At 32.2% G+C, this 10,285-nt stretch overlaps 1 long non-coding RNA gene across 1 annotated transcript; it reads right to left on the bottom strand.

The window, feature by feature from the left end:
* Positions 1-380: 380 nt before the first annotated feature.
* LOC108860984 (uncharacterized) lies at positions 381-1,258 on the bottom strand. Its single transcript, XR_001950779.2, has 2 exons — positions 1,008-1,258; positions 381-910 (listed from the first exon to the last, which is right to left on the bottom strand). It is a non-coding gene; the product is annotated as an uncharacterized LOC108860984 (long non-coding RNA).
* Positions 1,259-10,285: the final 9,027 nt, after the last annotated feature.

Genomic DNA, 10,285 nt, shown 5'->3' on the forward strand with positions numbered 1-10,285 from the left:
AAAATAAATTTATAATGTTTTGTTTAATTATCTACATGTTATTTTCATTGATTATAAATAGTGTGGTGAATTTAAAGGTTCACCATAGAGGGTGAACCTAAGTCTTGTCCTTTCAAAAGATATACTAGGCGAAGAGATGGACTTCGTCACTTTACTTGAGTCTATGTATATATAGTTGATCCGGCGGGAAGCTCACAGGGTGTGAACTGATTCGGGGTGTGAGGCGGGAAGCTCACAAGATGTGAAGCGTGAAAGGGAAGCTGATGCTGACCAAGAGAACTATCTAGCTTCTGTTGGTTACAAAAAAAAAAACTATCTAGCTTCTGTTCAACTTTAAAATAATACTTTTGTTTCTATCAAACTGGTTTGGTTGTGTATAATTTGTCCCTTCACCGTTCTTCTTTAGAACTCTGCTTTGTTTCTAAAACACAAACAGAGAGTAAACTGCAGAAAGAGACACTCATGGTGTCTCTAACACACAAAAACGGACATACAAAGGGAGAATGATAAAACATTAGTTTAGATACATTATTCCTGACAGGAAAGAAAGAGTGAGGTATTGTACCACATCATCTGGGCTAGGCATCATCTTCGTCAGTGTGAAACTTCTTACGCAATTCAAATACAAGGCTTTGGTCCATAGGCTTTCCTTCATTAATCAGACTCTCCCAAGTCCATATAAAATTTGTATACGGAAGTTTCACATTCCTCTCGTTGTAGTCATCAGGCAGAACGAAGAGAATATTACAAGTACCATACAGACCTTGAAAAACTGGGGTTATAGTGATTTCTTCTTTGATGTTAACTGCGCTAAACATCATATTTTCTCGGGAGAGAGTGGGCATAGATCTGTCCAATGCCCATAAAGAGATGTCCAACAACATCCTATGAAGTCGCCAATATTTTTGCCCTGAAAAATAAATGGATATGTATATCAGAGGGAGATGTATCGAAGATTACATAGAAGATAAAAAGTAAAAGAGGATTTTGAGTGAAGAAAATCACACTTTTGAGTACGAAGGTGATTCCATCATCCAGATCGTCCGGTTTCTTCTCACTGTAAGCGTAGATTGACACCACTCCATGATAACCGTCTTAATATAAGGTCGACCAGTTGGGATAGGGAAGTCATCCACGTCCCAGAAGACGACTGTGGGAGCCACTGCGACGGACAAATTACGAAACGAAACAAATCTGTCAGTTCTACTTGTTTTGCATAAACGATCGATCATTTGAGATCTAATCGAGAATACAAATCCCGAGAAGGAACAATTGCTCCAATACCCTTATATCTCTCATTTCTTAATCTTTAATGGGTTCGGTTTTTCTTTTAATTTTATATGGTAAACGAAAAATCATAAAATTAAACTGGAAAAGTGCATATTTTTTATTTGATTTATAGAATTTGATAAAAATATTTCAAAAATTGAAAACTGTTTTTTTTTTCATATTTTTGCGAAAATCATCAAAATATGATTAAAACGATTTTAAAATTATTTTTTCCAAATTTGAAAGGTATAGAATTTAAATCTTTGCCCATAGACTAGCTAATCCATAAGGGGATTGGAGTTTAGTTTTGATGAGAGGAAAATATTTGATTTGGTAATTTGTATTTTGATCAAAAATAGAATTATGAAAAACGGCATAAAAGAGTAACGAACCCCATAGAAGATTTGACTCTAAAGAAATAGGGGCAGTGAAGCTCATGGTCCTCTCGAGAAAGAGAGAGAGCTTACCGGCGTAGTTGGTCATAACTCGTAAGTGAATATTAGCTAGGTTTAGATGTGTAGCTGCGGATGAAGAGGGACCTTGTTGTATTAGTCAATTTATATATATGAGAACTCAGTTTCCTATGTATAGTTCTCACGTTAATTCTTGTATTGATCAATTACAAATGTATCATGAATTAAAAACATTATACATAATAATGTCACTATAATGATTTCCATTTTTATTTTCGTTTTTGTTTCATAATATTTTTAACTTTGTTTCCTTTATATTTTAGAAATTTTCCTGAACTACATAAAATCAAAAAAAGATATTTTTATAAGACTAAAATATGAAAATTTTATATACATATACAGTGAAACCTCTATAAATTAATAATGTTTGAACTACATCAAAACTATATTTTTTATTAATTTATAGAGATTATTTATTTATCGATATACTAATTGAACCAAAAACTCAATTTGGAACTATAAAACTATATTCATTTATAGAGATTTTTGGTGTGTATTAATTTATCGAGTATTAATTTAAAGAGGTTATACTATATATACAAACTTTATTTCAAAATTTATTTAATTAAAAATAATGATTTATTATTTTAAAGAAAAAATGCTGAATAACTCTATCCTAAATAATATAATAAATACTATATGAGAAAAAGGTTCGCTATATATCTGGTTTGATCAAAAGAACAGAAGAGGAAAGGAAATATTCTAAATAAAATAAATCAACAATATGAATATATATATTAATAATTTAATACAATTTTTGCATTTACAAAAATATTTTTTTATACATCAAAACTATAATTTAATTTGCAATTACTAAATATTTTCATTATTTTGTAATTACTGATATACATTCATAAACATTCAAAATTATATTTGATTATGTCATTCATCAGTACTTTACTTTTTTTTTTAAATTGAAACCCGACATCAAATATACAAACTGTTATTATATATTTACACATTTTAGATGATGAAACACACTCATGCAATGAATAATCTGATTTAGTTAGTACTTCAATTTAAAACAATATACGTAACTTTATATATCTACAAAATCAATAATTGGATCAATCCAAATTTTAACACTCAAACCTAAAAATCTAATTAAAATAGCAACTTATTATTATTCAAGATAATACTTTATTTATAGTATACCATACCTATAAATGTGAAATGAATCAAAAATATTAATGAATCAAAATAAAATAACAAACAATTGTTACATTTTAGTTCACTTAAAACTTTATATAGACATGAGTTTCAATATATTTTGAATATTTCGTTATATTTGAGTATGATCAATACATTAGTATATATTTTTCATTTAATTTACTGTTCATCATATATTAAATTATACATAAATTTTCCGAAGGGTATTTACAAATTTAAGTCAACAACTAAACTAAGTAAAATAACAAAATTAATCAACATTTTAATCTATTAAAAATATTATGGTTAGATTTTGAGATATAAACCCAGTATATCCAAACAATAACCAAACCGAGTAAAACTGTATAATAAAATTACATGTCTAATTAGGATAACATCATATTATATATATACATATATAAATTAAAAAATTATGTAAAAGTAAAATTCAAATATTAATCAATTATTATAATATATTTGTTTGTTTAAGTTTATGTATGTGCATGAGCACGGGAGAGTCATCTAGTAAGGATGTTAAATTGAATGGTTATATAAAATTAACATTTATAATAATTATTAGTTATGATTTTAATAGGACTTTATACTGCACAATTTTTCAAAAAAACCCTAAAATAGGTTTTTTCACCAAAAAGGCTAAAAAATAATAAAACTATTTTCCCTTAATTTGTAGATATTGAAATATACATGATTATTTAAATAAATTGAAAAATAATTTTTTTTTGAATAATACGTCTTTTTGAAAAAATTATTTTAAAATACTAACCCATAAAACTTCACCACTCAAAATTAAACTATAAGTCAAGATTAGTTAATCCTAGTGTATAAACGTTTATTTATCTCTTTAATAAAATATTTTAGTCATTTTGATTTTTTAGTACTATATTTTGACCTTTTTCTTTTAGTTACTTGAACTTATCTAATCTAGTAAAACTAAAGTACATTTAGAAACATTACTAAATCACCTAATTAGAATGACAGCTCCTATATTTAAGGGATCACATGGATTAATATTAGGATATCAATCTTTACTTAACCAAATAAGTTAAGCTCTTAAACTAAAAAGAATGTTTATTAATAGTTTCAAATATGTATATCATCTCACATAACATGTAAATCATGTTTGACAATAAATTAGTTAGGATTTCATTATTGACTTACACACAAAGACCGTCGATATATATACCGTGAATGCACATTTCTTATTTCAATACAAAAGCTATAGCTGAACAACCATTGCATCTAAATATTCTTTAAAACAGACAACAATGATAAAAAAAAACAAAGATCATATAATGTAATCTTACTATAGATTTCTACTACTGATTCGATTATACAGTCTAATAATCGGTTTATATTGATTAATCGTAAAAAAAAAATCATTTGAAAAAAAAATAGTCACAAAATTTTTACAATCAGTCAAAAATAAAAAAAAAATTATAAACACCATATAAAAAAATACACCCGCACGGGCGTGCGGGTCAGAATCTAGTTATGCATTAATTTTGATAAATCCTCTGCCAATTGGTAAGAGAGTCGATGGAAAGTCCGATAACAACTCAAAAATATACTTGGGATCCAGAATGAAGAAGGATTGAGATCCTACTTAAGAATTTCAAAAGATATTAGTGGCTTTAAGTGTAAGCTATTTGCATTTCTCAAGGACAGACAATTGCATAGTTTTGGTAGAGTTCAAATTTGCGAAAAAGAGGAATTGACTGGGTGAAATAGAAAAAGCCTTATTTACTGAGAGAAAAGATGGGATTGGCGTTCGTATAATCCATGAATTCATTCTGCCATTATTGGAAAAACAATATGCGGAGACTGGTACAAAACCCAGACTCGTTAGTGGCTCGAGTTTTGAGAGGAAAATACTACTGAATGAGTTCGCATTTGTGAATATATTCAATAAACAATCATTTTTATGTGTGAACTAGTATTTCGGTGGCCCACTAAAATGGGTTACTCAACCGTCAAACGTATATATAACTTAGCCTTGATAAATCAGTCATCATGTAAAATGTAATCCATCATGTAAAATGTAAAGCTGAAACGTGAATACTATTCTAGTAATTAAACTTTTGCTAAAAAATCAGCCGTAATTATAATGGAAAATAATAAGTCAGCCGTATCGTCAAATAAATCACCATCAAACGAATGCTATTCAAGTAATTAATCTTTCGCTAATAAGCCAGCCGTAACAAAGCTGAGTTTAGTGTTAGTCCATCCAATTACGGCTGATTAAAAATAACTCAACCGTAACAACCTCCCAAAACTCAGCTGTAAATTTAATAACTCAGCCAGTCGATGTTCGTTAACTCAGTCGGGGGAACTTAACTCAGTCGTTTCTTAACTACAACTCAGCCGAATTTTTCAGAAATCACACTGCCGATGTATAAGTCAACTGTAACGTGTGTATTTAACTCAGCCGTTATTGCATAAATCAGCCAGATATCTGTAAATCAGCCGTAACGAGCGGCTGACTGATATTCTTAACTCAGCCGTATTCTCTTAATTCAGCCGCGCTCTTTAATTTAGCCACAACGTAACACTAACTCAGCCGTAATGACGCATGTTACGTTTTACGGCTGACTTAATGAAAACACAGAATCAAATTAGAACCGCCACGTGCTCTTAGAGCACCATTATCTGAGAAATAAACCAAACAACCGGTGTCTGATGAGAAATTGGTGTAGTTGCACCCAAACACTCATATAATTCGCAATATACCCTGAATTTTGGAACTCATTTTTGTGGACGATTTTACCCCTGCCAGCTTGTAAACCTATGGGTACTAGGCTCTGTGTTGCATGTGGCTGCGTGTCAGGAGTCTCCTTTTCTTCATTGGACAAAAGATGGTATGTGCCTTTTCATGTTTCACAATGAAAAAGCATGAGAGGAGGCTGTCGGTTTCCCCCAACCAATGTATCTTTTTTTTCAATTCCATTCTTTCTCCGACAATGCTTTTTTAATCGTTTCTTTGAGTCGAAAATTATAGAGAATCCTAACTTCCCATTTCCAATCTCTCCGATTTTGTCTATCATTTGTGATGGAAGAACTTCAACAACCGTCTAAAATGTTCACCGCTGATGAGCAACCATTGTGTGAGCGTGTCAACTCCTATCACAAGAAAACCGAGGCGATTATCAAGGCGTTTGAACCTGAGGAGTTAGTATTTTCGCATAATTGGGGGGGGGGGATTATCGCCATTGAATAGAATCCTCAATTCTCTGGAGCGTTCGAGCAATACGTAATGAGAAATTACCCACTTATAGTCATTGTGGATTCGTAAAGCAAAGGCGAAACTCCTGATAATGATTCACAGTCAGATGAAGAAAATGCGGTGACGAATGACAGACCATCGCAAACGACCAAGTATTGTCTCATACCTGGACACGCTAAGAACATCGATACCGAGTGCCAGTAAAGAAATTGGGGTAACTGATTAATTAGTGGCTAACACTTGATTTAGTAGCTAATAAAATCAATCATGTTTTAGGGTATTTTGAATCTTTAGCGGTTAATTACCTTATTATCCCTTAAATTTGTTTTATGTCTGTTTTTTCGTCCCTAACGATGCTAGTTTGATAAGTGCTGATTTTTTATTTAATCTTTTTTTTATAATGCACATATGGTGGGATATTAATTTAAATTTAGCCGCTAAATGTGTCATTAGGGGTAACGAATCAACTTTACAGTAGGCTACACAATATAATTCAATATTAGTTGTGTTCTTATTAAGTTGTCCCCTAACTCAACATACATCATGCTAACTTCTATGGTTAACCCGATAAACTATATCTTACCATCTAAGGAGCCGGTTGAAGAGGCCCCGGAGACGCGCATGAGCAAATGGCCTAGGATAACCCCCACTGGTCTTCAAGACTACAAGTGTGATCCTAAAGTAACAACAGGTGTCGCCATGATCCTGATCTTGAGATGCACCTTAAGCTCATGGAAGAAACTGTTCAAAAAGAATCGTAAGTGTTCCGACATCGTTTTTCTTGTATGGATAATTGCTATTTGAATTTCTTACAGCGAATTAGTTTTACGTAACGGGTATTCTGATACATCCTCGAAGTTTTGTGATATTGCCCACCGCAACAATATCTTGTCTACTGGGTAAAAAACAATTCCCTTTAATGGTTTGGGTAGGCCACTCATTTTATTGACTCTTATTTAAACTCAATTTTAACAGGTAGTGGGCGCTCTGATTGGATTTGTGTTTCGTGGGCAAGCTAGTGGAACCAATGTTGGAATTTACGATACCACTCTTCCAATAGCTCTAATGAAACACCACTCCCGTTTTGTCAAGACAACATTGAAGGACCGTGTTAATCTTAAGTTCATCAATGTCCCGCTAGCGAAAGCCATGAAGATGTTGCCAGAGAGGATATATTTCCCATTCAACATGGACAGACAACACTATCATATCACAGTTTATCGTTTGTTTCTTTATTTTCCAACATTATCGTAGCTTACAATGCAAGCTATAATTTATTTTAATCGTTTATGTTCTGCCTTAGCTGCTAACAATCATTGTTTATCGTTTAATGTTCTGCCTTAGCTGCTAATTTATTTTTTATCGTTTAACTTAGCCAGTTAACAATCCAGTACAACTAATACCACTGCACTCGAGGACCACCTTGCCGTGTTCAGACTTTCTAATAAAGTACCTAAACTTTTTTGCCAAGGCATATAGTGACATGTGTGTCTTGAACACGTCAATGTCCACAAACACTTTTTCACATACAAATGATCAGTCTTGGTCATGCTCTATCTTCTGAAATATCAGGTAAATAAAATTTTAGCACATCATAATATCATTACCAGATAACAACTTACTTAACAGCTATGTATGTAGTTATAATCGTGAAAGATCTTACCAAGTATCTGACAATCATCATCCTCATGGTAATCATGCCCCGTATCAACCCTGCCCAAGCATGCATCCGCTGATTTGTCTTAAAACATATCTCAAGTAAAATTATGGTTAATCACATCTCTATTCACAAGTATCAGATTCGGGTAACACCCTTAACAATCTCGTAACAACCTAATGTTACTTGATATTTCTTTACGTAAATGTTAACCTTTTATTTAACGGGTACATATTAACTTAATTATATATATTATTAATTTTCTAAAGACTATATATTGTGGTATAGTAGTTTGATGTTTGTAAGATATTCTTTGCACGTGATGAATTGGAACATAGAAAATTGTTTTCTTTTTATTAGTATTTTCTTATAATGAATGGCAGGATTTAAGTCTTCTTCTTCCTTTACCCATCGTTTTTGTCTTCTGTAACTTCCACCATTGTCAACATCATAAATTATCACCAATCGCTTGAAAATCTATGTTTTTCTTCTTGATTTTTCATTGAATCTATAAATCTCTTGTGTAGTTTTGATTTCAAGTTTTCAAAACCCAAAAAGTGCTTTTCTTTTACAGGGACGAGATTAAGTGAACTCGTGAAAGAGAACTTATCTACGGTCTAACCCACGGTTTCGCACAGTTCCCTAGCAAACCTGCAAGAAATCTTTTTGAACTGTTGTGTCCAAGGGCGGACCCAGAAATCTAAATAGACTGTGGCACATTATATTTTATTATAATAAATAAAATAATTAATAATAAATAATAAATAAATAAATATTTGTTTGTGCAATATATAATTTAAAAATTGAAACCACACTGAAATAGTAACTAAAAAACCTCAGATATAATAAAAAATAATGCAAAAATCTCATAAAGTTATTCTTCGATCTCCCATATCTTGAAATCTTTTTATCACTGCTTCATTTGTCACTTCGTCAAAATGGTCTTTTTCAGTATAACAAACCATGCAAGCATTCGAAAATTCTTCACCCATTCGGTTGCGTAAGGTAGTCTTCACAATTTTCATCGCAGAAAAGACTTCTCGACAGTAGTAGTGGCAACGGGTAAAGTCAAAACTAGCTTCAAAAGGCGATAAACAAGAGGATGTGAAAGATGTTTTTTGGTCTCCACCATCACACGTGCAAGATCTCCAAGACCCTCCAAATTGGCAAACCTTTGATCTTCAGAGATATTATCGATGTAAATAGCAAGTTGATGCTCAAGAGATATTCGTTCCACAGAGCTAACATCTTCAGAATAAAACTCTGATAATCTTACAAGTTTTGACTACTCAAACTGGTGGAATGAATCAATGGGGCTCAAAGATGCAGTGCAACCAAGCAGCTCAGTGTTTATCTCGTCAAAACGATCATTAAACTCTTGAATTTGCATATCCAATACTGTGTTAAAACATTCAACTTGATAATGATGCAAGTTTGTTATGTTGCTTTTTTGCCTTGGCCTCTTTGGATTAACAAATTCTTCTTCCATACTGAGTAACTCTGTTTTATTTTTCTCGCAAAAGGAGTTCACCTTTCCAATGATTGAATCTTATCCATTATCCCTGAGCTGGTACAATTGTTGCTTGGTAGATTGCACTAAAGACATCGCATTCAAAATATCATGATCTTTCCTTTGTAAAGCTAGTGATAGATTATTTGTGAGACCAAGAAGAAGTAACATGAAATGTAAGTAGAACACAAAGTCAAACGTGTGAAAGTATTTGAGGAGACCATAGCTTGACATCTTTTGATACCATCTGGCCCATCTGTTTCGACATGCTCAAGCACTTTAATGATAGAAGTGAATAAATCAGCTAATCGCAATAAAGTTTTGTAGTGAGAACCCCAACGAGTATAACCAAGTCTTTGAATTGAACGCTCCTGATTTAATCCTTTTCATGTCTTAATTTCACCCCGACTAACTCCTTCCTCAAGTATCTTACGTTGGTCTTCTCGAATCATATCTTGTCTCTTACAAGAAGCTCCAACCACATTTAACAAGACAACAATCTTATCAAAAAAATCACTAACTTCAAAATGTTTTTTAGCAACTGCAACGACAACCAATTGAAGCTGATGATCAAAGCAGTGGACATAATATGCAGAACTGTTTTCTCTTAAAATTAGAGATCTCAACCCATTGAACTCACCCTTCATATTACTATCTCCATCATAACCTTGCCCTCTTAATTTTTTCATGCTTAGTCCACGTTTTGCAAACAGTGAATCAATAGCACTTTTTAGAGTTGCAGAAGAAGTTTCTTGAACATGAATAAGACCAAAAAAACTTTCTTTGACTATCCCCTTTTTATCAACAAAGCGAAAAACCACAGCCACATGCTCTTTAGTAGAAACATTTGCAGACTCGTCCACCATCAATCAAAATAGATCATGATCAAGCTCCTACATAATAGATTGAATAACTTCCTCCGCAAAGTAATGTGCTAATTCTTTCTGAATTTTGTGAGACACCATTTGATTGTTCTTAGGAGCGTT

The sequence above is a fragment of the Raphanus sativus genome, chromosome 5 (genome assembly GCF_000801105.2).
Source record: "Raphanus sativus cultivar WK10039 chromosome 5, ASM80110v3, whole genome shotgun sequence".
Taxonomy (NCBI): Eukaryota; Viridiplantae; Streptophyta; class Magnoliopsida; order Brassicales; family Brassicaceae; genus Raphanus; species Raphanus sativus.